Source organism: Octodon degus, unplaced genomic scaffold, assembly GCF_000260255.1.
Source record: "Octodon degus isolate 3935 unplaced genomic scaffold, OctDeg1.0 scaffold00305, whole genome shotgun sequence".
Taxonomy (NCBI): Eukaryota; Metazoa; Chordata; class Mammalia; order Rodentia; family Octodontidae; genus Octodon; species Octodon degus.
Window position 1 is genome coordinate 253,397 of NW_004524881.1, and position 27,835 is coordinate 281,231.

Here is a 27,835-nt window from a genome sequence, read left to right on the forward strand (position 1 = left end):
TTCATTGGAATTCATTTATGAATTTATTTCTACAGTTCTTTTTTAGACTTTGTACACTGAAAACCAGTGAGTGTTGAAAATTTTTATAAGCACTCAATTAATATTTAAACTCAATACTTTATTATTATGATTTTTCCTGTTAAGTAATCATTGCTTAATAATATAAAACTTATACAATTATAATTAGTATTATGTTAATAGGAATAGTCTAAAGAAATACTCCCACAGTTATATGCCTTATAACAAAATTATGCTCCAAAGGCTAAATATATGAAGAAATTGGGCCCCTTTACAGATATATCAATAAAAGAAGAAGTAAATCTATTTTAGCCTTTCCAGGTAAGTAGGTATTTTTCTTAGACACTAAACTGAAATTTAAAAAGGGCAGTTTCTGGAAGCTTAGTTGTAATGGAGAATCTGAAATGCATAATGAACTTTTAAGACCCTGCTATAACAACCTCTACCAGTCTAGCTTGTATTTTGAGTGGGATCTGTTACTTGTGCAAGATTTTATTTATTTAGTTAGTTAGTTCTCATTTTTATGTATTTGGTACAGGGTCTCACTGTGCCGGTCAGAGTCATAGTGATCCTCCTGTTTTCACCCTCCCCAGCTCTAGCATTACAGGTGAGCACCACCATGCCCAGACTTGGTCACTGGCTCAGCACAGCTGATGTTGGGGCCAGTGTAGTACGTGGGACCAGCACTGAACCCTGTTCCTGAGCTTGCCAAAGCAGGTACTTAGTCCACTGAGTTATCTCACCAGCCCTCAAGATTTTGTAATTTAAAACATTGATCATTTGGTGGAGTTTGACATTGTTGTTGAGGGTGGGTTTTTTCTATTTGAGAGAGAGTCTCACAATGTAGTTCAGATGTAATTCAGGTTGGCCTTGAACTTACTATATAACAAAGTGAAAGCTAGGATTAGTAGCACAGACCAGTATGCACAGCCTCTAGCCATTTTAATCACCATTTCTATGTATCATCACTGAAAATATCAGCACACTTAAGCACAATCATAAGATTATACTATCTTAACAATATAATGAAAATGTTATTAACCTTATAAACTCCAGAAAGAATCCTCCAGCACTGAGGAAAGTTGCACAAGACATTTGAAAAAAAAAATCTAGCAATATATAGTCTTCTGGGAAGTCTGAATGTCTATAAGAACCACCCAAATGAGAAATATTGGGCATTTCTTCCTTCCTCTAGGAAAATGTTTCTCCAGGTATCTAGGCTAGGTGGAAAAAAAAAATGCAGGAAAAAATTTAGAGCTCTAAGTCAACCATATTCACTGTCCCTCCTGAGGAGAGAGCTCCAGGGTGCCATGATCTGAGATAGGACCACGAGCCCTTCCCAACAGCCACCAAACACAGCAGCCTATGACTTTGAACTGTGGACATGCAAGATAAAGGCCCACAAAAGCCAGGAATTCTGAGGACATTCATGGAGCTAGAACAGATAGTGACAAACAGTATCAGGCTTCTTGCATCCAGTAAATGTTCAAAAGGAAGAAAAATACAAAAATTAATCAGTTGAGGGTAGGTGGCATAGAAGCTGGGAGGAAGAAAAAACACCTAGAGGAGAAATGGGGTGTCAGGACTATCGTGGGTCATAAACACACAGCAATTGTAAGCTGAAGTTACAGAAAGGAGACACAATGAGGGAGGAGACTAGTAGGCTGGAGAGAGGACAAGGAACAGAACATAACAGGACAAAGAAGGACTGAGTCACCATAGTGGTGGGGGCTCAAGAGGCTTCTGACAGTAACTGAGTAACCAGAACATCCAAGTCTTAGTGTTGCAGGTAAGACCTTAGCTCAGATTCCTTTTTGTTCATGTGTATCATTCAAAACACAGTTTTTTCATATATTTATTATTTTCTAATTTATTTTACTAACTTGAGTGAGCCTCTGTTCCCTATATCTAGTAGAGTCTAATTACTTCACATTTATTGGAGAAGGAATCCTGCAAGTGTCTTCCTACATCATCACACTGTGTGTGTGTGTGTGTGTGTGTGTGTGTGGTAATAGGGATTGAACTCAGGACCTTGTGCTTGTCAGGCAAATACTCATTCTATGGAGCTATCCCCCTGGGCCTCTATATTGTCACACTTTTTTTTTTTTTTCAGAACCGGGGATTGAACTCAGGCCCTTGCCCTTGCCAGGGAAGCATTTATTCCACTGAGCCATCTCCCTGGACCTATCATCACACTTTTAAACTAACTGTGACTTTTCAGTTAGACACATGTATCAGTTATGCTTCCAAACAGCAGGTTCAATGTAAAAAAATAAAGTGGTAAAAAAAAGAAAAGACATTAAGTCAGAATGTCCATCACTGTATGTAGAACTCAAATAATTTCTCCTGACATGTAATGCTTGACCTTCCATTTGCATTCTACACTAGCCATATTGTTTCCCAAACCTATTTGTAACCACTATTTCTGTGTTTCCACAGAGTAACCATTATACTGTTCTTTGTATAATAACCAATGTCATAAACTGAGCTAAAACATGCAAAATCCTAGAGTTTACATTTGCACAACACCTAGCATCCTTAAGAACTTACAGATTTAAGTTTTAATGAACAATAAGAGAATTTTCAAAGATAACAATTTTCTAAAATTTGCTGTTTCTGTTGTCTTAAAATGCAAGTATGCAAACAAAAATAACTTTTTCTTAGATGAAGCAATGCTATTTGTATGCATTTTACTAAGCATTACCCATACTTTCACCTCTTTTTTATCTGAAGTACTGCAAATTATCCTAAAGGCTAACCTACTTAATTTAAAATTCTGCCTATCATGATGGTACAGTAACCAAGATGAAATAATAAATTATTGTCAGGCTCTTCAGCTCATTCTGTGCTTTGTAACATTTATATGCAGAAAATTATAAGCTTTGATGTACTTTTTTCTCACACAAAAAAACCATATATGTCTTAGTGGTTAGACTGTGGACTTGAGACCTTCTAGCTTTAAATCCTTTAGATAAGTCAGGCGATGTTGAGGAAGTTTCCAGAGTACCATGTCTGTTTCCTCACTTGTAAAATGGGAATTGTAATATTATTTGCTCACATGTAACTGTGAACAATGATCAGTATTACAGAGCTTTAAGAAAGTAGCTGCTTTGCCAAAGGTTAGTTATTATAACTTTGCAACCTCTATTGAATCTTGGTTACTGCCCTGTGTTTCTTTTTAGTCAATTATCTTTCTTGAGGGTTGAGAGAACAGGTACATTTAGGAGATAGCTCTATAATTTAAACCTGTCTCTAATAATCTAACCTAATATGCCACCATTTAATAGTAGAATAGATATAGTTTAACTACAGTGAGTCGAGTAAGAGGATGTGATGTTTGCAGAAGGACTACTTTCCAGTAGTAAGGAGATAGACAGCAAGAAGGCCCTTTCTTAGTCTGAGATTTTTCCATTAATATTGTTCTTTATTAGGCAGTCACAAACTCATTTGTTAAGAAGTATGAAGAGGGGCTGGTGAGATGGCTCAGTGGTCTAAAGCACCTACTTAGAACAAGCTTAGCAAAACACAGGGACCACGGTTCAATCCCCCAGCACCACATGCCAGCCAGCCCTGCCCCCTGGTGGGCTGAGCTGGCCACACATACATAAATAAATAAAATTAAAAAAAAAAAAAAAAAGAAGTATGAAGAACTGCTCTTTGGAAGTCCCCAGGGCTGTAGTAATTGAAATCTGTTCTCAGGCCTGAGACTCCCAACCAGGATCCTTGGTGCTGCTAATGTTTGGGGCCACCAGGCACCAGTTGATCAGATCTCCAGCTGCTGGAAATAGCTGGCATTTCAGTAGAACTATGGAGGAGCTATTTCATGACCTGGTCTCAGCCCTGGAGGAGAGCTCTGATCAGGCCCTAGGTGGGTTTGCTGAAGCTGGGGACCACTCTTGAAGTCTGTCCTGTCTTCTGAAATGCCAGGCCCAGAAAAGAAGTGGGAGGAAAAAGACATCATGCAGTGGCCACCACCCATGGGAGACTTGGTAATACCTAAGTGAAGGCTCTGATTCTAGTTTAGAAGAACCAAGCAAGAGCTATAGAGACAGTCACAATAACAATAAATAAAGATCACAGTGATTCTGGCAACCAAATGTTAGTGACCAAGCACAGGTCAACCTCAAACCTAAATAATGACCAAGAGAAGAGACTTCTATGGCAGGAGTCTGACTTTGCTGTTGACAACCTGGGGACCAGAGCTCTTCACAAGAGGAGAAAGGCAGAGTGCATGGCAGTAGATGTCCAACAGGATGTCTCCAACAAGCGGACAATGACCCAGCCTCCTGAGGGTTGTAGAGATCAGGACATGGACAACGACAGAGCCTACGAGTATCAAGAATTTAGCAAGAACAAAATGAAGAGAAGGAAGTTGAAAATAATCAGACAAGGACAAGATACAACATGAAGGCATAGTTTTAGAAAGAGGAAATGAACGAGATCAATAAAGACAAGATGGATTACAAAGAGCAAAAGGTCTCATATGAGCTCATGAGTGGAAGTGATTCCAGCAGTCTTGGAAGCATGGATGCTGGTTTGTTTACCAATGATGAAGGAAGACAGGCAATGATGAGCAGAATGGTTCTACAAGAAGGAACCAGATACAGTGTGCAACATGGGTGTTGTGCCCTGGTTGGAGAAGGAAAATCTTACTGTGCTGGACAAGAACTTGCCAGACCCTGTCTTTAAAAGTATCTTAACTGGATATTTCCCTCTTATGTCACATCTGGGGAGAAGAGGTTTCCAAGCGAGACTCAATAACCTTCAAAGAATGCCTTCAAAGAATATTAGAAAAATCCAGAGGGACCCCACCTTCAATGGCTACAAACTGGACCAGTGAGATTCCCCTATCAACCAAATCTTCTGATGCTAATAAGTTAGTTACATTTTGAACATGTGGGGAATGCCACTTGAGAGGCCCTGGCTCCTGTCCTCTTCCCAGGAGGGATATCACAGAAGTGAGAGCCTCTTTGGTACAGAGATAGGGCTGTTCTGGCTGGAGGACTGATATTCTTCCTGTTATTCAGAAGCACACCTGACTGGGGAGGCTTTGCAGATATGTAGGTAGACCCAGGGTGGATTGAAATTACTGTAAATTTTATATATATTTTTATGATTTTTTACAATGAATCCATGTATGTATTACTTGCTTTGCCAAAATGCTAACAAAAGCTAAGCAGATAAAAACTTTCAGATTCAATCTAAGTATTCCTTAATGTTATATTGTGATGGGCTAAAGAATTAGCTTTAACATATCTGACTGTTGTAAATTTAAAAACATGGTACATTGACATTTATCATCATTTTTAAAGAAGTTGTCTATAACCAACATTATTTATAATGTCTGAATTTTACTCAGGATATTTTAACAAGGGCTAAGAGAAATAATAGGTAAAGTTGATAATCTTTGCTAGGGTTTGTATTTTGTTCAGTTTCCTTTCTACTTGTATAATCTGTTCTGTATTGAAAACCTATTGTTTTTTGTAGTATGGTTTTCATTGTACTGCAGCCATCATCTTCCATCTAAACTACCAACAGTAGTAACTAATCTTTGCTAATAGAATCATGTACCTTTTTTATCATCTGTTTTGTCAGATACCTGAAATGTGTCACAATTTTTACTGGGGCACAGAGTTTAATGAAATCATGTGCAACTTGGAATTTTAACAAACACTATGTGACTCTGAACCATATTGTCATTGATAAAAGTGGGGGCTGTTCATTCATCTAAGAGTGGCAGGTCTGTATGTCACTGTGAGTTTCTGCTGTACTTGCAAAAGCTCACTTTCCCCAGTGGGAGGTGGAGAATGTAACATTTCTGTTGATGGCAGATACCTATATTAAGTTCAAGCCATATGAGTCCTTTACTGTGCTTGTATTAAAATGATGAATATTTTTTATTTTGAGAATTGATGAAGTCAACATGATTTAATGTGTATATTTTTATATTGTATAGATTGTCAGTTCAGCATTTAATGGTAACTTAAATATGATTAAAATAGAAACATTTTTTAAAAAGTATGAATGAGAAACACAATAGCTGAATCTCCAAAAAACTTTCCAGAGCTTTACTAAGTACAATTACCCCTACTACCAAGCCAATTTCCCTTTATATAACTTTCATTCTATAATTCCAAAAGGAGAATGGGGAGACTTTTCTTTTTTTAACTAAAATCAATTTTAGTAACCACAGCATTGTGGGAAAGTGCCACCACACATATTATGCATGTAAGTACATATATGTTATTATTCAATTACATTAGTTCTCCAAAGGATATCTCTTAAGTCCCTGAAGGTCACTATGAAAAACTTGATTATTCCATCTTAACAATAAAAAGAGGGGTTGGAAGGAAATGCTAGAGTTTATTAAACTTTTACAAACTGCAAAATGTTCTAAATCTTCTCTAAAAACGTGTCTCAGAAATTGCTCTGTAAATTGCTTAAGCAGTGGCTGTGACTCATCCAGATGGCTGACACTGACAAAAGATCTACAAGGTGCTGTACATGGTTTCATGGTAAATCCTGAGGGGATATGACTGACTTTGTCAGATGCAAAAGTTACATTTTTACCTATATAGGTCTTGCTTTAACTTAGTCTTAACCATCCAGCAGAGAAGTATAACCATGAGGTATACAAAGTAATGCCATTTTAATATGCTGAGCTGAAAAGGCTCAAGTCAACAACTTCTGACAATTGCCAGTTGTGCTGATAACCCACTACTATTATGGACTATTGAACTATATTGGGTTAGTTTGCTGAATTCAAGTACCTACAATATTTGAATTGGCATGATTGTGTTTCACCTTTCTATTTGTATTTCATCTTTGGAGTTCTTATACTAGGGAGACTATATGATATTTACACATGTGTGTCTGGTTTATTTCACTTATGAGTATATCTTCAAGTGGCATCCACTTCAATATAAAGGCTTTGAGTTTATCATTCTTTATAGCTGAGTAATACTCCATTGTATAAAAATACCATATCTTTTTCATCCATTCCTCATGTGACAGGCATCTTGGTTGTTTCCAAGTTTTGGATATCACAAATTGTACTGATAGAGGGGCCGGGGAGATGGCTCAGTGGAATAAGTGCTTCCCTGGCAAGCGCAAGGGTCTGAGTTAAATCCCCAGTTCTGCCAAAAAAAAAAAAAATTGTACTGATATGAACATAGGTATACATATCTCACTATGATATGACGTTTTCAGTTCCTCTGGGAAAATTCCCAGTAGAGGGATAGCTGGCTTGTATGGGATTTCCAGTCATAGTTTTTTAAGGAATTGCCAAACTGATTTCTGTAATAGTTAAATGAGTCTACATTCCCACCAGCAGTGGAGAAGAGTTCCCTTTTCCCCACTGCCTCTCCAACATTTGTTGTTGGTTGATTTGTTTATGGTAGCCATTCTTTCTGGGGACAGATGGTATCTTGGTGTTGTTTTAATTTGCCTTTCACAGATGGCTAGTGATGTGGAGCATTTCTTCATATATTTATTCGCTTCTTCAATTTTGTCCTCTGAGAAGTGTGTGTTCATCTTGGATGCCCATTTCTAGACTGGGTCTTTAAATTTTAGGGCCTTAGAGTTTTTCCATTCTTTATAAATTCTAGAGAGTAGACCTTTGTCTGAGTACTTATTTTTCAAGATATTTTCCATATTTGTGGGTTGTCTTTTCACTTTGTTGGTAATTTCTTTTGACGTGAAAATACTTCTCAGTAAGAGCAGGTCCCAGTTGTTAATTCTTTCAACTGTTTCCTGTGCGAATTGATTTTTGTTCATGAACTCTTTGCCTACCCCTGTCTTCAAGAGCTCCCTCTTCTTTCTCTTCCAGGAGATTTAGTGTTTCTGCTTTAACGTTTAGATCTTTAATCCATTTTGACTTTAGCTTAGTGCATGGTGATAAACCTGGGTCAAGTTTTAGTTTTCAGTATGTAGAAAGCTAGTTTTTCCAGCACCATTTGTTAAAGAGGCTATCTTTCTTCCAGTGAGTATGTTTGGCCCCTTTGTCAAAGATAGGTGGCTGTTGTAGAACTTTTAGCAGACTGTCACACTTTGAAAACTTCCCTGACCATGGTCTTATTTCTACAAATTAAAAGTCCTATGTGAAAACAATGCAGAGATGCATGATTGTCAAAGACCACACACACCAGCCAAGAGATGCATCCAGGCAGGAACCGGCACAGGCTCACCTTCCTCAGCCTCCCTGAGTGGTGGGATCAACAAATAGTTCACCACTGCGAGAGTTCAAGGGGTGTTAGGCTGGAAGAAATGATCTGCTTTAAATATTGGCAGGAATACTGTTTACCACTGCCTGACTAGTCACCTCACTGAGTTGTAGAAGGTCTCAGGCAGCTGGCTGTGTGGTTTGGAGCATGCAGAGGCACAAGCAACACTTGCTTAGCAAGGGCTGACTGAGCTGAGGAGGCCAGTCTCTTGGCCATGCCACCTGGTCGTTCATCATTTGGGGAGCTGTTAAGTGATCCGGAGAAAACTTGGGCTCCAGGACCCTGATGGACACAAGGCCGACTCTCCCTAGTGGCTCTGGAATCTGAGTCCCTTTTTAGAAGCACAAGAGTCTTAGCAGAGCAGAGAGACAGCCAGCCCCCTTGAAAGGTATACAGAACAAAATCAGTTCTGTATGGCCATGCTAGCCAAGATCCCACAGTAGGTTTCCATGTGTTGGGGCTGACCTTTGGGGAAAGGGCAGATTGATTAGTAGCCCTTCAGAAACAGCCCCCCAAGACATGGATCTTATCTTTCTCAGACCTGAGGGCAGTGGCTTGACCAGGAAACACTAACAGGACAGCAATAACCTCCTGCTTGCTGCTGGGCTGCCTCCAACTCCCAAGCATGCTCACAGACAGTGCCTCATGGCTGCCAAGAGCCCACAGAGCCCAACAGCTGGAGGTCATGTGACCTGTTCAAGTTCACCCACTTGACAGAGCTGGGAGTTGGGATCCAAGGATATAACTTGGGATCCAAGGATATAATTAGTCTGTATGGAGGCAAAGAAGGGTTTTTGTTTTTGCTTTTGTTTTTGCTCCAAATGCCTTCAAGGCAGGTTTGGCTGGCTTGAGTTGTCTGGAGGCAAAGAGAGCACACTTTGAGTTCCAGAGAGCACCCTTAAGATATTCTGCCTTGTACATCAAATTTCTCTCTTACCTTGGAAAACTGGCATCAGCTCTGTGCACCCTGCACACAGCCAGCCCTGCTGATGACTAACTAGGCTTCCCAAAGGTACTCACAGGCCCTCATAGACACCCTGAAGTCTGCATGTGGGGGCAGGTTGTGTTTGGTTCCTGTAACAGATCACCTGTTGCTCCTAGGGAGGATCTAATAAAAGGAGGAGATAGGTAGTTACACATTGCCCTTAGGGTTGCTGTCTGATTTGGCTTGGACTCAGTCTACTTTCATTCGAGACGTAGGGCATGTAGCTGCCAGAATCATTTGTGCATTATGCAAATGGTGTGGTGCTTTCAAATGACATCAACCTGTGCTGTGGAATTAACGTTGATTTGTCTCAAGGCCTTCACAACATCATACAAAAAAGAAGTCGCAGAGCTGTGGATACAATATCATCTTGTTTCTGCAGGAATAAAATCTCTGTATGAATTCTTGTGTGTTAACAGGAAATATTCTGAAGGGACACTCAGTAAGAGGCCAGGTGGGGACACTGTGGGGTCAGGTCTCATGCCATATGCCCACCTGTGGAAAGGATCCTTAGGCTTTCTCTTCTGTATCATCTGACACTTCGATGACAATATAAATGATCATTGTTAATTTTTTTTATTTATATAAAGTAAAATTCACTCTCTTTGGTGTTCAACTTTATAAATTTGGACAAATCCATATAATTTTCTCATTTTACCAACACAATTAGGATAAAGCAGAGATCTATAGCCTGGAACACTGAAAAACAAAAAACAAAAACAGACCAAACAAAGACCCAACCCTATTTATTGTATCAGCTTGCTTTTCTCTATTCAATTATTTTCTCTACTCAATTATTATTTTCTCTACTTTTCTCTACTCAATTACCTGAGGTTTTCTACCATATTGTTTCTTCCAAAATTTATTTAAACAAAATCTTGCCACAAGGAAAAAGAAAATAGGTGGCTGAGTGTGTTTGTAGAGGCTTCAGCGACTTCTAATATATTCCATTGATCCCCAGGTCTATTTCATTGCCAGTACCATGCCGATTTTATCACAGTAGCCTTGTAGTATAATTTCAAGTCAGGAATTGTAATGTCTCTTGCCTTGTTTTTGTTGCCCAGGACTGCCTTTGCTATTCTAGGTCTTTTTCTGGTTCCAAATAAATTTTAGGAACAATTTCTCTAGGTCTGTGAGGTATGTTGGTGGTAGTCTGATAGGGATTGCATTAAATCTGTACAGCAATTTTGGGAGTATGGCCATCTTCACAATGTTGGTTCTTCCTATCCAGGAGGAGGGAATATCTTCCCATTTTCTGAAATTCTCTATGATCTCTTTTTTAAGAGTACTGTAATTTTCCTTGGAAAGATCTTTGACTTCTTTAGTTAGATTAATTCCAAGGTATTTCATTTTCCTAAGTGCTATTATAAAAGGAATTATTTCTCTAATTTCCCTTCTGTGTGTTTGTTATCTGTGTAGAGGAATGCTATTGACTTTTGGGTATTGACTTTGTATCCTGCTATGCTACTGAATTGGTGTATCAATTCTTGGTGGAGATTTCTGGGTCTTCAAAGTAAATTATCATGTCATCTGCAAATAATGAAAATTTAAATTATTTTTCCCCATTATTCCTTTTATTTATCTCTCTTATCTAACCGCTCTACCTGATGATTGATTCCAGAACAATATTAAATAGGAGTGGTGATAGAGGACATCCTTGTCTTGTACCAGATCTAAGAGTAAAAGATTTCAGTTTTAGGGCATGGGAGATGGCTCAGTAGAATAAGTGATTCCCTGGCAAGCACAAGGGTCTAAGTTCAATCCCCGGTTCCACCAAAAAATAAAATAAAATAAATAAATAAATAAATATTTCAGTTTTTTCCCATTTAGAATTATGTTAGCCATTGGGTTTTCATAAATGGCTTTTACCAGATTGAAGTAGAGGCCATTAATTCCAATTTTCTGTGGGACTTTGAACATGGATGAGTGTTGGACTTTGTCAAAAGCCTTTTCTGCATCAATGGAGATGATCATGTGGGTTTTACTGTTCACTCTATTGATATGGTGTATTACATTTATAGATTTTCAAATATTGAAGCATCCTGGCATCATGGGAATGAATCCTACCTAGTCATGGTGTATGATCTTCTTGATGATTTGCTGTATTCTATTTGCTAGTATTTTATTGAGGATTTTGGCATCTGTGTTCATGAGGGAGATTGGCCTGCAGTGCTCTTTTTTAGTTGTGTCTTTCCTTGGCTTTGGTATCACTATAATACTTGCCTCCAGGAATGATTTTGAGAGGATTGCTTCCTTTTCAATTTCATGGAAGAGTTTGGGAGTATAGGGACATTTTCTGTAAATTTCTTGTAGAATTCAGCTGCGAATCCATCAGAACCTGGACTTTTCTTTGTCATTAGGTGTTACATTTCATATTTCATTGGCTGTTATTGGGTTATTGAGAGTGGTTATTGTTGATTCAGATTTGGTAATTTGTACCTTCTAGGAATCTGTCCATTTTGTTTTTGTCTTCTATTCAGTGAGAGTAAATATTCTCAAAGTAGGTATTGCTAATCTTCTGAATTTCTGCTGGGTCTGTGGTGATTACACCCTTTTCATTCCTTATTGCTTGTATTTGAATTTTTTCTGTCCTCTTTTTGATGAAGTTAGCTATAGGCTTATCGATTTTATTTAATCTTTCAAAGAACCAGTTTTTTGTTTCGTTAATTCTGTGAACTGTTTTCTTCATCTCAATTGAATTAATTTCTGCCCTAATCTTTATGATTTCTTCTTGTCTTTGGGCTCTGGGTTTGGTTTGCTCTTCCTTTTCTAGGTGCTGGAGGTGCAGCATTAGGGTGTTTATTTGTTCCTGTTCTGTTTTCCTAATGTGTGAGTTCGCAGCTATGAATTTCCCTCTGAGAATGGCTTTCATCACATCCCATAAATTCTGATAAGTTGTGCTTGAATTTTCATTGAATCGTAGATATTGTTGAATTTCTTGTTTAATTTCATCTGTGACCCATTGGTTGCTGAGTAGGGTGTCATTTAATTTCCATGTATTTAATGTTTTTTTCTGGTTTCTTTTGTTGTTTATTTCCAGTTTCATTGCACTGTGGTCTGATAATAGACATAGGATAATTTCTTTTTTCTTGCATATAATTAAGCATGATCTATGGACCAGTATGTGGTCTATTTTAGAAAATGACCCATGTGCAGCTGAAAAAAAATTGTATTCAGCTGTGTTTGTGTGGAACACCCTGCATATATCCACCAGGTCCATTTGTTTCAAGCTCTGGTTCAGTTCTGTTATTTCTTTGCTAATTTTTTTTCTGGTTCACCTATCCTTTTGGGATAAGGGTGTATTAAGGTCTCCTGTTAAGATTGTGGTATTGGATATTAGATTTTTCATGTCCATTAAGATTTGCTTTATATAGTTGGGTGCTCCCATATTTGGTGCATACATATTTATGAGTGTTACCTCTTCCTCTTATATTTTCCCCATAACCAGTTTATAGTGGTCTTCTCTATTTTGCTTGATCATTCTTGGTTTGAAGTTGAGAATGAGAATAGGATTGCTACCCCTGCCTTTTTCTGAGTTGCTGGGCCATGTATTATTATTTTCCATCCTTTGACTTTTAGCCTATGAATATCTTTATGAGTTAAATGTGTTTCTTGTATACAGCATTTTGTTGGATTTTGTTTCCTAATCCACTGTGCCAGTCTATTTCTCTTAATTGGTGAATTGAGTCCATTTACATTGATGGTTAAAATTGAGATGTATTGACTTACGATTGACATGTTATTTACCTGTTGTTGTTTACTCCTTTTTCTTCTGTGTTTAATTTCTTGCCCTATTTAGTTGGTTGCTTCTGATCTCATTCGTGGAGTTCTGATCATTTTGGTCCCTCTCTAGAACATCTTTCAGTAGCCTGTGTAGGGTTGGCTTTGTCATCATGAAATTCTTTAGTTGTTCTTTGTCATGGAAGTATTTCACTTCTCCATCAACTTGACAGAGAGTTTTTCAGGGTATAGTAATCTGGGCTGGAATTTGTTTTCATACAGTACTTGAAGTGCTCAGCTTCATGCTCTTCTTGCCTTCATGGTGTGTGAAGGGAAGTCGGCTGTAATTCTGATGTGTTTTCCTTTGAATGTGATTTGCTTCTTTTCTATAGCAACTTTCAGTATATTATTCTTGTGCTGGATTTCTGGGATCTTCACTATTATATGTCTCTGTGTGTTTTTAATTGGGTTAAGGTTGCTTGTCATTCTGTATGCTTCAGTTACCTGAAGGTCAGATTGTTTCCTCATATTTGGGGAGTTTTCTCCTATTACTTCTGCCCATATTCTTTTTATATCATTTATATCATTCACTCCTTCTTTCTCATTGATACCTATTAGTCTCACATTGTTCATCTTTGCATTGTCTTGCAAGTGATGTATTATTTTTTTCCTGCATCCTAGTTGTTTTTAAGCAATCTTTTCTTACCTTTTCACTAGCTGTACCAGCATCTTCAAGATCTGAAACTCTGTCTTCACTTTCATTCAAACGATTTTGCAAGCTTGTGATTGAGATTTTAAGTTCCTCTATGTTTCTTTGATGCTGCTTCATGTGATTTATTTCTTTCCTGTATTGCTCATTCAAGGAATCTGTTATTTTTCTAATCTCTATTTTTTATCAATGTCTTCTTTAGAAGCAGTTATTAATTCTTTTACTGCAGAGTTTTTTTCAGATTGAGTTTCCTCCCTATGTTTCTGTAGTTGATTCTTAACTTCAAATGCTATGAGTTCAGAAAACTATTTTTTTATTTCAGAAAATAGTTCCACTCTGAGTTCCTCTATAACTTTCTGCTGTTGCTTATTTACTATTGAGGCTATTAATCCCTACATTTCAGCTGAGCTAGTGTTCTCTGCACTTGTTCTGGGTGGGTATTGGGTTTGCTACATATGTTTCTGCATTTGATTCTTTACTGCAGATGCTATTAGTTTAGGGATTTCTTTTGTCATTTCCAATCTGAGTTCCTCTATACCTTTCCACCATTGTTGTTTTTTTTTTTTCAGATGCTCTTGATTCATTGATTTCAGATGTATGATTCCCAATTTGTTCTGTGTTAGTGTCCTCTGTACTTGTTAATGGTGGGTTTGGGGTCTGAGATTGCACTTTCCTCCTTCTCATTGTCATTTTGTATATTACTGTCTTCTGACTTTTGTTGTAGAGCTTTGGTGCAGTTATAACCATAGCACCTACTGAAATTATGGTGCAGATCAACAAATTTTGAATTTATCCAGTTGTGCCTGGCTTGGCTCTGGCTGCTGTGCTCAGCTCCTTCCTGCTGCCACCCTTAGGAGTGAACTTGTGCCCCTCTGGGGAAATGTTCTCCTCCTGGATTAGCTGGGTGGTTCTGTCCCCTACACTCTCTGCAGGAACTGCAGCTGCAGTGTTTCACCTCCAGCCTGTATGCCAGACCTGAGCTGCGTTGAAGGGGACAAGGGAGAGTAGGGGAGAGAGGAAGTTCTCCCACACACTCACCAGGCCTGGGCTAGGGCTGGATCTGGGGGTCCCTAGAATGCAGCAGAAGTTCCCTCACTGGGCGCGAGTGAGGGGGACTGTGGAGTGGTGGTGGGGGGAAACCAAAGGGGTGGAAAAGGGTCTCACCCACACTGCACCTGGGCTTGGACTGGACAGCTCCTGCTGGTGCAGGGTACCTGGAAGCTCTCCCACACACTCATCGGGCTTGGGCTAGGGCTGGATCTGGGGATCCTGAGAACGTGGCAGAAGTTGTCACTTAGTGGGCTTGGGGAGAGGCTGTGGAGTGGTGGGGGTGTTTCAAGGGGGTGGAAGAGAGTCTCCTAGTGGGTTCCTTCTGTTCTTGTTCATGGAGTTCTGATCATTTTGATCCCTCTCTAGAACATCTTTCAGTAGTCTGTGTAGGGTTGCCTTTGTCATCATGAAATTCTTTAGTTGTTCTTTGTCATGGAAGTATTTCACTTTTCCATCAACTTGGAAGAGAGTTTTTCAGGGTATAGGAGCCTGGGCTGGAGTTTGTTTTCATAGAGGACTTGAAGTACTCTGCTCCATGCTCTTCTTGCCTGCATGGTTTGTGAAGAGAAATCTGCCATTATTACAATGGGTTTTCCTTTAAATTTGATCTTTCTTTTCTCTAACTGCTTTCAGTATGTTGCTCTTGTGCTAGATTTCTGGGATCTTCACTATTATATGTCTCGGTGTGTTTTTAATTGGGTTGAAGTTATTTGGTGTTCTGTATGCTCTGGTTACCTGAATGTCAGATTGTTTCCTCATATTTGGAAAGTATTCTGCTATTACTTCTGCCCATATTTTTTATATCATTTGTATTGACTCCTTTCTCATTGATGCCTATTAGTCTCACATTGTTCGTCTTTGCATCGTCTTGCAGGTGATCAATTATTTTTCCTGCATCCTAGTTGTTTTTAAGAGATCTTTTCTTACCTTTTCACTAGCTGCACCAGCATCTTCAAGATCTGAAACTCTGTCTTCACTTTCACTCAAATGGTTTAGCACACTTGTCATTGCTATTTTAGTTTCCTCTATATCTCTTTGACTCTGCTTTATGTGATCTATTTCTTTTCTGTATTGCTCATTCAAGGAATCTGTCATTTTTCTAATCTCCTCCATTTTTTTTATCAATGTCTTCTTTAGAAGAAGTTATTAATTCTTTTACTGCAGTTTTTTTCAGATTGGGTTTCCTCCTTATGTTTCTGAGTTTGATTCAGATGCTCTGAATTCAGAGATTTCTTTTTTATTTCAGGAATTAATTCTGTCCTGAGTTCCTCTATACCTTTCTGCTGTTGCTTATTTCATTTTGATGATATTAATTCATACATTTCAGGTGAGCTAGTGTCCTCTGCACTTGTTATGGGTGGGCTCCAGGCCTGATATTGCATTTTTCTCCTTCTCTTTTTCATTTCGTATAGCACTGACCTCTGACCTTTGGTGTAGAGTTTTGGTACAGTCATAACCTTAGCACCTATTGAAATTTGGGTGCAGATCTATAAAGTTTGAGTTTATCCAGTTATGCCTGGCCTGGGTCTAGCTGCTGTGTTCAGCTCCTTCCTGTTGTAACCCTTGGAAGTGAACCTGTTGTGCCTCTCTGGCACAACAATGAACCTGTGATGCCCCTCTGTTGTACCCCTGGCCCAGGGGGCACAGGGGAGCGCAGAAGCTCTCCCATACACTATCCAGGCTTGGGCTGTATCTGGGGGTCCCAAGAGCATCACAGAAGTTCTCATTCACTTGGCGGGCTTGGGGGAAGGGGCTCTGGAGGGGTGTATGGGTCCCGAGGGCAGGCAGGTGGTGTCACTCACGCAACGTGCCAGGGTTTTGGTCTGGAGAGGTCCTGCGGGTGCAGGGAGCCTTTCTTATGAATCAGTGATGATTTTCTAAACACATGCTAGTAGCTACTTTATTCTGTGAGCTCTTTATGTCTCTAGTACTTATTCTAGCACCTAGATTATGCCACTTTTTGTTTCATTCATTTAAATTATATGTTGAGAGCTGCCTATTAAATTTACCTAGCAATATCTTTAGCATTCAGGGGTATTTTGTACCAGGAATTGAACTTGGCATCTTCTGTATACCAGACAAGTGTTTGTGCCTCTTAGCTATATCCCCATCCCTCAGAGCAATATCTTTAAAGAGCTATCTAAGGGGCTGATGAGATGGCTCAGTGGTCTAAAGCACCTACTTAGAACAAGCTTAGCAAAGCACAGGGACTGTTGTTCAATCCCCCAGCACCACATGCCAGCCAGTCCCGCCCCCAGGCAGGCTGAGCTGGCCACACACAAAAAAATAAATAAATAAATAAAGGATTTAGTTTTAAAAAAAAAAGAGCTATCTAAATTTAGATTTTTTAGAATACATATCCTTTTATACAACACTGTAGTATTCTCTGTTCTACTCTCAATCCCCACCACAGATTTCACATCCATGTGGGATTCTTCTCTGTATGTCAGTTTCAAAAAGGAATAACAGCCTTGTAACTTCAGAGTGACCACACACCACAAGAGCCTAGCCTCATCTATCCCTTCTTAGAGGCCAAACCAAAGTTACTGGACATTTCAGCCTGCATTATTGAGAAAAGAAAAGAATAAATCCATACGTGGTCTGTTTGACTTCAGATTAACTACACTTTTCATATTTTCATTAGTATATTAAGCCTTTTTATATATATATTTTTTTTGGCAGAACCAGGGATTGAACTCAGGCCCTTGCACTTACCAGGCAAGTGCTTATTCTACTGAGCTATCTCCCCAGCAACACTTTTTATATTAAATATTATTCATGAGTACTATTTAAAGCAGTCTTTCTGCAGGGCGTCAGTGTCTGGAAGCTCAAAGAATATCTATCTAGAACCTTAGACTCTTCAATTTCCCTTTAGCTATCATCAAATCAACTCCTGAGGCTGTCTGTGGCCACTTTCTGCCTGTCTGCAATCATCACACCATGCACCTCCAAAGACCGGGAACCAGGGGGTTCATTACATATAAGAAGCCCTATCTTTTGAAGGGGTGGAGACTGGCTGTGCAAAATATCATGGTACAACACCATGGTACTTAAAGCATTAAATCATGGGAAAGTGCAAAGGTCTTTTTGCAGAAGATCAATCAACCCAAAAAACACTAACAGAATTGCTCAGTTAAGCATCTAGATTAAGCTATAAATCAATAAATGTTTTATAGCCACATTACCTTGGGTATTTGTCTTATGACTAATCATCTGGCTCTACCAGAGCTGAGGAAGTTTGCCTGGGAGAGAAAATAGGAGGGACTGTTAAACTGATTTAGTGCATTTCTGAAGTTGTCTATATATCTTTATGTGTGTGTCTGTGTGTGTGCTCACACATGTGTGTGAAAAAATAGCAATTTCACAGACCCACAAGGATGTAGCTTCCCTAGTTCAAAAAATCCCCTAGTTGAAAAAATATTGTGGTCTATTATTTTCTCAGGATTGTATAGAAGTCAGATTCCCTCCTTTAGAATCTGAGGCTCAAAATATAACATGTTGGAGGACATGCCAGAAAGGGAACTTCTGAAGATAACATGAAACATAAAGTAAAATGGTAGACTCAATTTTCAGTGGACATATTTAGTAGACTCAGTGCCCCATCTAAAAGTTGGAACTGATTACTGATTACTGAGCTGCTGCCCTGCAGCGGCTCCTCCCCACCAACTCTGGCCCAGTGCCCAGCTCTGTACTCTGCACACCAGAGTCTCTTTGCACTTGAACTGCTGTTCTGAAAATCAGCTGACAGCAAGTAGTGGCAGGAGATCACATGGTGAGAGGAAAGAGGAGAAGGAATATTGGTCCCCAAGTTTCCCTCCTGGTGAGGCCAGTTTTTAGCAGTTATGCTAACTTTGGTCAAGACCACAGCTCCTGACTGGCACCTCTTCTCCCAGCAACAGCTGATCCTGGCTTCCAGTAATGGCATAAAAGCATAAAGTAGGGGTGTCAAAGTTCCAGTGCTAGACCTTTCTACTCAGTTTTTACTGGCTGCTATAATGCTGTCCACACCTCACTGAAGAATTTCTTCATTAAACTATCTTCAATTAATGTTCTGGGACTGGGGAGATGGCTCAGTGGAATAAGCACTTCCCTGGCAAGCGCAAGGGCCTGAGTTCAATCCCCGGTTCTGCAAAGAAAGAAAGAAAGAAAGAAAGAAAGAAAGAAAGAAAGAAAGAAAAGAAAGAAAAAGAAAGAATGAATGTTCTGAATTGGTTTACCTCTTTTTTATCCTGGGATCCTGAACCTTACATGTAAAGCATAAAGACATAGTGACACAGGCCTGTAATCCCATCACTCAGGGAGCTGAGGAAGGAGGCTCTCTGTGAGTTTGATGCCAAGCTAGCTACATAGTGAGTTCACAATCAGCCTGAACTACATATACCTAACAAGACCCTGTTTCAATCTTCCCCTCAAAGCATAAAGTTATTAAAAGACTGAAAATAAAAATTTGAAAAATATGATACAATATATGCATATTTTAACCAAAAGAAGACTGCTTTAAGATCTATTATGTACATGTACCAACTCCCCACAATGAATATATTTATATACTGCAAACATGTACTAATGAAAATAAAAAATGAAATATAAAAAATGACTATTATGGTAGACTGCAAGATAAGGAAAATACACTAGGCCAGGCATGGTGGTGCATGCCTATAGTACCAGCACCAAGGAGGCTGAGACAGGAGGCACACCAAGAGTACTGTTTTGTTATAAAGAAGGAAAAACTTGAGTCATGTGTAGGAAATGGATGCACCTTAAGACTATGATGTTAAGAGAAATAAATTTGACACTCAAGCTTAAGTATCACTTGGTTTCTTTTATATAAGAAATATAGAGAAAAATAAAAAGCAAATTAAAAGATAATAGGAAGTAGGGAGATGGATCATTTGTCAAAAAGGAAGTGGATCAAGAGATGGAGAGAAGAGGAGCATAAAATATGGAAAAAGAAATTACGATGTGTTATATACATGTACTAACTCTAATAAAAATGTAGGGGCCAAAGATGTAACTCAGCAGCACTGTATCTATCTAGCAAGTGTGAGGCTCTGAGTTCAATTCCTGATTCCCAAAAAAAAAAAGAGGAATGTAAACAATATGTGCTGTACACATGTACTAATAAACTAAAATAAAATGAAGAAAAATAAAAATTGCACTTAAAATAACATGGTGCTTCTTTACTGATATACTCCAAAAAGTACAATTAAAGTGATCTGGCAGAAGCTGTAGGAGACAGACAGAGAGGTGAGAGGGAAGAGGGAGAGGAGAGAAGGGAGAGGTCAGAGAAGAGAGGAGAGAGAGGAGAGGGGAGGGGGGAGAGGGAAAGACAGAGACAGAGGAAGAAAGAAGGAATTTGAGTGCTGGGCAGAATGGAGGATTGAGACTGAAGCACCTATATAGGGGACACCTCAGTGCCAAACTGTCCTGGTATTACAATACCACCAGGATAAAACTCTGAACTGCTGCAGAAGATAGGGGTACATATTGGTTACAGCAATCTGTACTGTAGAAACAAATGTAAATTGGTCAATTCAATACAAAAAAAGGCCTTCTACTCAAAGATATATTTTGAGCTTTAACTCCAACATTAGAGATAATTGTGATATATTAACTCACAATGGCTGGTTTTGTCTGCTTAGGAAATATTTTATCTTCTCCTTTTGTTTAATATATAACCATCTTATCAATATCAACATGGACTATTTGACATTATCATTTTTATCAATTCAATTTGAATTCAGTGTAATGGTTAATATATAGATGTCCCCCAAGAGCATGGGGGACACAACCTGGAAGGCTGTGCCCTCCCTTGACTCTGTGTGTGCCCTGCTCACCATGCCATGAGCAGCTTTCCTCCACCATGCTGCTCTGTCATGCTGTTTCTTGAAGCTGGCCAACCCTGCAATGCAGCATGAGCCAAAATAAGCTGCTTCTAAGTTGTGGGTGTCAGCATTGGTCCCAGTAACAAGGAAAGTGACTAAATAGTTTTTGAACATTTTTAGGAACCAAAACAATTATGCTTCTAAAGGCAAAGGTAAATAGTAATAAACTATGACTAAACATGCAAACAAACTTGAGACTAATATAGACTTTTTCATATAAACAAGATTCAATTTTTATGACTTTAAAACCTTCTAAAATAAAGAATATGATGCATGTTTTATCATGTATGTGGGAGTAGCTGTCAAAGGAAGTCTGTTCTAAGTTCTAGACAATGACTGGGTGACAGAAAGTAACTTAGATTCAAATCCATCTTCTAATATTCATTACCTATTTATATGTATGTTGTAAATCTTTTATTGCTATCAGAAGGCCATGTTTCAGTGGGCCTACAAAAATTGGTCAGCAGCCCTCTCTGAGAGCTGTGCTAGAGAACACTTGAAATATCAGGAGAAGGGAATGATCCAGACTGCGAATTTCTTCCCTATAGAGATTTATTCCTTTCACTATATTTCTCTGGCATTATTTTTTTTCCTCCTTATCCAACCATATTCTCAAGTGTTTGGAATGCATTTTCTATTCTGGAATGCAAATTATCTTATACATCAGTATATTAGAATATGTATGATTTTTTTTCCTTCAAAATGCAGGAGGCTGTTCATATAAGATTTAAGCCAATGTTAATTGATCATTTTCTACATTGTTGCTGAGACAAAATACCAAATACCCTAAGTTAAAGGAATTCAGGACCTTGTGTTAACCAGGCAGGCATTTATTCTGCTGAGCTATATCCCTGGCATTACAGAGGTTTCTGTTTATAGTTAGCTGGCTCCAAAACAGGCTGGAATAGCAGATGGCATCACAGAAGAGAAATAGTTCATGGCAGGCAGAAGGCGTCAAGCAGCAAACAAGTGGCAGCCCTCATCGTGTCTCTTATATATATCCAGGATAGGGCATACTTAATCCTAGCATCACACCATAAATCAATCCCAGCATCACATTCTTAGTCCTAGCATTACATACTCTAGATCCAGTCACTTTCAAAAAGCCCCACCTACGATTACATGGGGCTTTGAGGAAACATCAAAATACAAGCCATAGCATTTCACCCCTGATCCCCAAAGATTCAGGCAGATCCCTCTACATGAATTGCATGCAAAAAAACATTTATTTCACCTCTAAGTGTTCCTGAAGTCCTAACAGATTCAGCATTGCTGAAAATTCTAAGTCTTTTCTGAGATTTAATGCGAACTCTTAGCTATGAGTCCCTGTATGAATAAAAAGAAAGTCAAATGCTTCCAGCATTTAATGGCACAAGATAAACATTGCCATTTAAAAATAATACAAATAGGGTTATAAAAAGGGCAGGACCAAAACAAGTCCAAAATCCAGTGGAACAAACATTAAGTCCTATAGTGCCATGTCCAGAATCTGAGGCAATCTGTAGAAGGATGTAAATTCCAAAGATTTGGATGGCTCCATCCCTATGGCACTATAGATAGTTGTACTTCTCACAGCTTCTCTCTTGGCATGGCTTGGTTCACTCCTTGAAGCTTTCCTCCTGAACCACATGGTCAGGAACAGTCACAGCACAACTCCATTTCTGGTACCAAAATCTGTATCAGTTCTTACTAGAGAAACAGATTTTATGCAACATATATTTAAAAAGATATTCAAATATATAAGAATTTTCAAGATTGGCTTACAGTTGCTGTCCACAGAGTCAGGTATAGAAGAAATCAAAAGGTTTATTTGTGTGCTGAAGATCTGAAGAATGCAGTCAAAGGCTTGGAACTCAGTGTGGTATACTATGTGAATCTCTACCAGGAGACTGAAGGTTCTGTGCTGTAGTCTGAAGAAGTCCATAAAAGAAGGCTGGACAGTCTGTGCTCCAAGCCAGGTGATGACACCTTAGGTAAAGGTAAAGACTGGAGCTCCTCTAAAGAAACAAGCTGTCCTTTCTTCTTTGTTTCCCTTTTACACCAGTTTAGCAACAGTCCTTTTTATGATGGATTTTCTACACCCAGAACTATGCTGAACCAACTTAGCTGTGTGTTTCTTACTCAAGTTGACATAGTTAGCTATTACACCTCCCCAGGCAACTCTTCAGGGAAAAACAATAGGAAAAACTATTTTTCTATCATGGTTTAGATTTATTTAAAGAGAGAATGATAAAGAATCAAAATCTTTACATCAGTTATATTCTTTTTGTGTTAATGTTAGGAAACAAAAGAGACTAGTGTGAGTAAAACTTTCACCTAGCACTTCATATTTATGGAGTTCTTTTCCAAATGCACTAATGGCTGAAATTATGTTTGATTGAGTACATAGGAGTACCAGTATGGCAGTGGGTAGAAGGGTATACAGAGTAGCACGATGAATGGTCTTTTTTAAGGAAGCCACCATCTCCATTATTAAAAAACAAAATTAGATGCCCTCAGCAAAAAGATTGAAATGAAAACTCCTTCTTTGAGTCCCCAGCTTACCAGTTGATGTGTGTGTGTGTGTGTGTGTGTGACGTGCACACATGTGCATGCATTACTGGAGTTCAGGACAATAGCCTGGCATACATTCAGCAAGTGCAAGTGCTTCACCACTGAGCTACACCTGCAGACCTACTTCTTTAAAATGAAAATAATCTTTCTCCATATGGGTGCACGCACACACACATGCGTGCACGCACACACACACACACACACACACACACACGTATCCTGTTGATTTTATTTCTCTAAAGATTCCCAAAACAATTAGGGATAAGATCAGAGTTCTAGGCCCTGTCCAGGCCCCATGGCTAATACCTGACACATTGTGCACCCTGTGGGAAAGGGCAGAGCTCCAGCCCCACCCCACCACCCATACATACCACCTGCTCTGTGAGCCTAGTGGAAGAGGATAAAGGCTCCACCCTGCCCCAATACTGGTCATTTCATGCACCCCGTGTGAGGGAGATGAACAGGCAAACTACCAAATCCTAGCCAACTCTGCACAATGGTTCTCATCAACACAGGATGGCAGAGGTGGCAGCCAAAGGACTGAACTGACTGAGAACAGACCAACACCAGAAGGAGAGTTTTACTACAGAACTGAAGTATTCAACGACAGTGACCAGGCAAAAGCCTTGGGAGACAGGTTTGGAAAGGGTGAAAGCTAGACAGATAATCCTGAGCAACTTAAGCTCAGGCCATGATGATCATGGGGACTATACTCTGTGGTTGCAAGGTTGGTGGGTGTAACTTTTAGAGGGCATTAATCTGAAAGAGAAAGAAGTTAGCCCAGTGGTTTGCTTGAACTTTTTGTACCACTGCCTACGTCTAGTAAGAAGTAGCATTCTGAATTACTGTAGGACATTATCTGGTTTGTCTAAGTGTCCACTAAAATCAGAGGTTTCTTTGCTCTGGCTAAGGATGATTCATGAGTGGTTCTTAGGTTTTGTCAGGTGATATTTGGTGTCATGGTTCTCACTGACTTTACTATTATAGCTAAGGTGGCATAGTTGGTTCTGTCATTTGGTTTTCTCTTTATGCCATTTTCTGGATTCCTGGGGGTTATAAACAATACCGTGGTACATTCTCAGAAAACCAGAAAGTGGCCAAAAAAGCTGTAAACTCCAGCACAGAAAACAAAAAATAGGAACATGAGCAAAAGGAGTTTGAAAAAAAACAAAGCATGTGAATATTCCCAATTTCCCCAAAGCCAACACAGGGGCTTTGAGGGGGGAGAAAATCTCACATGATAAATGACTAAAAGACATCAATGGAGGAAATAAAATAGTATAATAAACTTCTATGAAAATTAGAAGAATAAAAAATTATTTGGTCTAATAGTAAACCAAATGAAATAAATGATCACCAGATCTAGAAAAGACACTAAAGAAAAAAATCATCTAGTGGAACCAAAGAAAGATATGCAAAACATGGAAGCCCAGCATGGAAAAGAATGAGAATCCATAAAAATTTCAAACAGAAATCCAGGAGATTAAAAATATTCTTGAAAGTATTGCAGCAGAAGCTACCAATGTGAAAACAGAGTGCCAGATCTGAAACACAGGGCTATCACTAATAACTAATTAATGAAAGATACTTTAAAAACAACAAGTGTGCATAAAAACTGGACCTAACAGCTACTAGACAAATCAAAGAACACTATATAAGAGTAACTGAGTTAAAGAAAAAGCTATGTGCAGTGCTGCACAACTGTAATCCCAGAACTTTGGAGGTTGAGACAGGAAGATCAACACACATCACAATTTGAGGCCAGTCTGCACTACATAGTGAGTTTAAGGATAGGCTGAACTATATAGTTAAACCTTGTCTCAAAGAGAAAGAAAGAAAGAAAAAAGGAAAAAATAAAAGGAAAATAGCATAAAGGGCAACAAAAACCAGTTTATAGAAATAATATCAGAAAACATTCCAGGCACAAAAAAAAAAAAAAGACTTCAACATACAGATGAGGCATAAAGAACCTCCAAATACATGACCAGAAAAAAAAATAATTAAAATTTCAGAAATTCAATAAAGAATGGAAACTTAAAAGCAAAGGTTAAAGGAAAGAGAAACTTTGAACAAAGTGTTTCAAGCATTAAAACAAAACTTCCAACCAAGATTTTTGGATCATTTTGATCCTCTAAAATGATCTTTTAAAACTGATGAAGAAGGGCTGATGAGATAGATCAGTGAACTAAGTGTCTGCTTAGGCAAAAGCAGGGACTGGGTTTCGATTCCAGGCACCACATGCTGTACCAGCCCCACCCCCAGAGCATGCTGAACCAGCCACTGAGATCAGGCATGGCGCTGCATGCCTGTAATCTGAGTGCTGGGGAGCCTGAAAATGGGAGGATCACCATGAGTTGAGCTGCATAGTGAGACCCTGTACCAAAATAAAAAAAAAAAAAAAAAGTAATGAATATATATTTCCATGATAAAGAGCACCTAAAGAAACTCATAACCACAAAGCCAGTACCTCCAAAAAATACTCAAGAACATCCTACAATGAGACAATACAGCTAACAAAACCAAATGGAATGAATGCATGAGGTATATCTAGCAATAAGTGGAAGGGAAAGCAAAACAGCAACAAATACACAGTAAAAAAAAATAGGAATAAGTATCAATTATAATTTTCAATATGGGGGCCGGGGAGATGGCTCAGTGGAATAAGTGCTTCCCTGGCAAGTGCAAGGGCCTGAGTTCAATCCCTGGTTCCAAAAAAAAAAAAAAAAAAACATCAATATGAATGGACTCAATTCAGCAATCAAAAGACTAGCAGAATGGATCAAGAAATAAAATTCAACATGTTCTATATAGAAGGAACAAACCTAACACAAAAAGTAATTCATAGACTAAAAAATATCAAAGAATGGAAAACAATATTCCATGCAATAGGAACCTGAAATAAGCAGTAGTTGTCCTATTTTTAGATATAGTAGATTTTAAGCCAAAGCTGATCAAAAAAGACGAGAAGGACATTACATAATAATTAACAGAAGTATTGAATAAGAAGAAAGAACAATTATAAATATATATGTACCAAGCCTCAGTGTACTCAACTTCATAAAACACATTACAGTGGACATAAATGATCAGTAAACATCAATACAATTCTACTAGGGGCCCTCAGTAGCCCACTACCATAAATACATCAACTAAGTGAAAAAAAATCAACAAAAATATCAGAATTATACCAAAACTTTGAACAAATGGAGTTAATTGATATCTACAGTGTTCTACCTAACAACAGAATACATATTCTTTTTATGTGTACCATGTAGCACATGGTACTTTCTCAAAAATAGACTACATACTAGCTAATAAAACTTGCCTAAATAAATGCAAATGAATCAAAAATTTTATGAAAAATTGTAACAAGTCCTTTACTATTTCATAAATGCCACAAAAGAATTTGACACAGTCTGTAATTAAATTTAGAAATATTTCCCTGCCTCCTTCTTCCTGCCTTTCCCTATGTTGAAGAGATGTTGAGTTCTTCCAGAGTTTTGCTGAGCTGAGTGGTTTCTGAACTGATTGGACTCTCCAGGTAACTGGTTCTTGCATAGGATTTTTCTGATATTGGATCTATTATTCTGACCACTTTGAAGATGATCTCAGCCAGTTCATGTTTCATGTTCTTTGTTCATGGAACAGGTAAAGCTGTACCATATCTCCAATGGTGCATCACTCTGAGCAAAATAGGTTTTCTGCTTATTAAAATACTTTAATAAGTAGGGATCCAGAACAAAGCTGGTCACTCTCACTTTAGCAGTTTTTTGCATTGCTGTATCAATGACCTTCCCCATGATCCATTTGGCATGCACGGATGAATGGACTGCTGACATTCTATGGCTCTGATCACCTCAGAGTTCTACTGTGCCCAAATGAATCAAAATTTTACCATGCATGTTATCAGATCACAGTACAATGAAACTAAAAATCAATAGCAAATAAAAGCACAGAAACTACAAACATACAGAAATTAAATAATACACTCTTGAATAATCAATGGGTCACAGAACAAATTAAGAAATAAATAAGACAGTTCCTATAATTAAATAATAGTGGCTGTACAACATATCTGAATTTATGAGGCACAATGAAAGCAGGCCTATAAGGGAAGTTTATACCTGTGAGTATCCATATCAGAAAAACAAAATAACTTCAAATAAGAACATTATAATGCAGTAAACTGAAGAGGTAGTGTCTTACTATGGACTCAAAGCCCTAAAGCTAGCAATATCCAGAAGGCATCTAAGAGAAGTAGTCATTTACCAAGGATTCTAAATACCACCAATAAAGTTACCTGCCATAAGCTATTTGCAAGCAAGAACCTAGAAATTAAGCTTCAAAAAATAGAAAATGAGAAGACACTTACACAAGATACAGCCTTAGACTTCTGGCTCATCAAAGGCAAGTCCTGGGGGCAATGAGGTGGAACAATTTGAAAACCACCCACCAGGATTCTCTGAAGTAGTAACAGAAGCAACAAAGCTGATGAATGAAGTTCTGGAGAAAATAAAATCATAAATAATCCTTCATATAACTACAGAGATGGTGACCACATTGAAAGATATAGTGAGTAATTCTAAAGCAAATACAGATATTAAAAATAGAGGAGTTGGGGCCGAGAAGATGGCTCAGTGGAATAAGCTCTTCCTTGGCAAGCACAAGGGCCTGAGTTCAATCCCTGGTTCTG

General features: G+C 38.5%; 2 pseudogenes; one reads left to right on the forward strand and one right to left on the reverse strand.

Moving 5' to 3' along the window:
• The first annotated feature begins 3,753 nt into the window (after positions 1-3,753).
• On the forward strand, positions 3,754-4,910 carry LOC101561800 (annotated as a pseudogene).
• Positions 4,911-26,608: 21,698 nt separating this feature from the next.
• Positions 26,609-26,981, reverse strand: LOC101562200 (annotated as a pseudogene).
• Between the last annotated feature and the right edge of the window lie 854 nt (positions 26,982-27,835).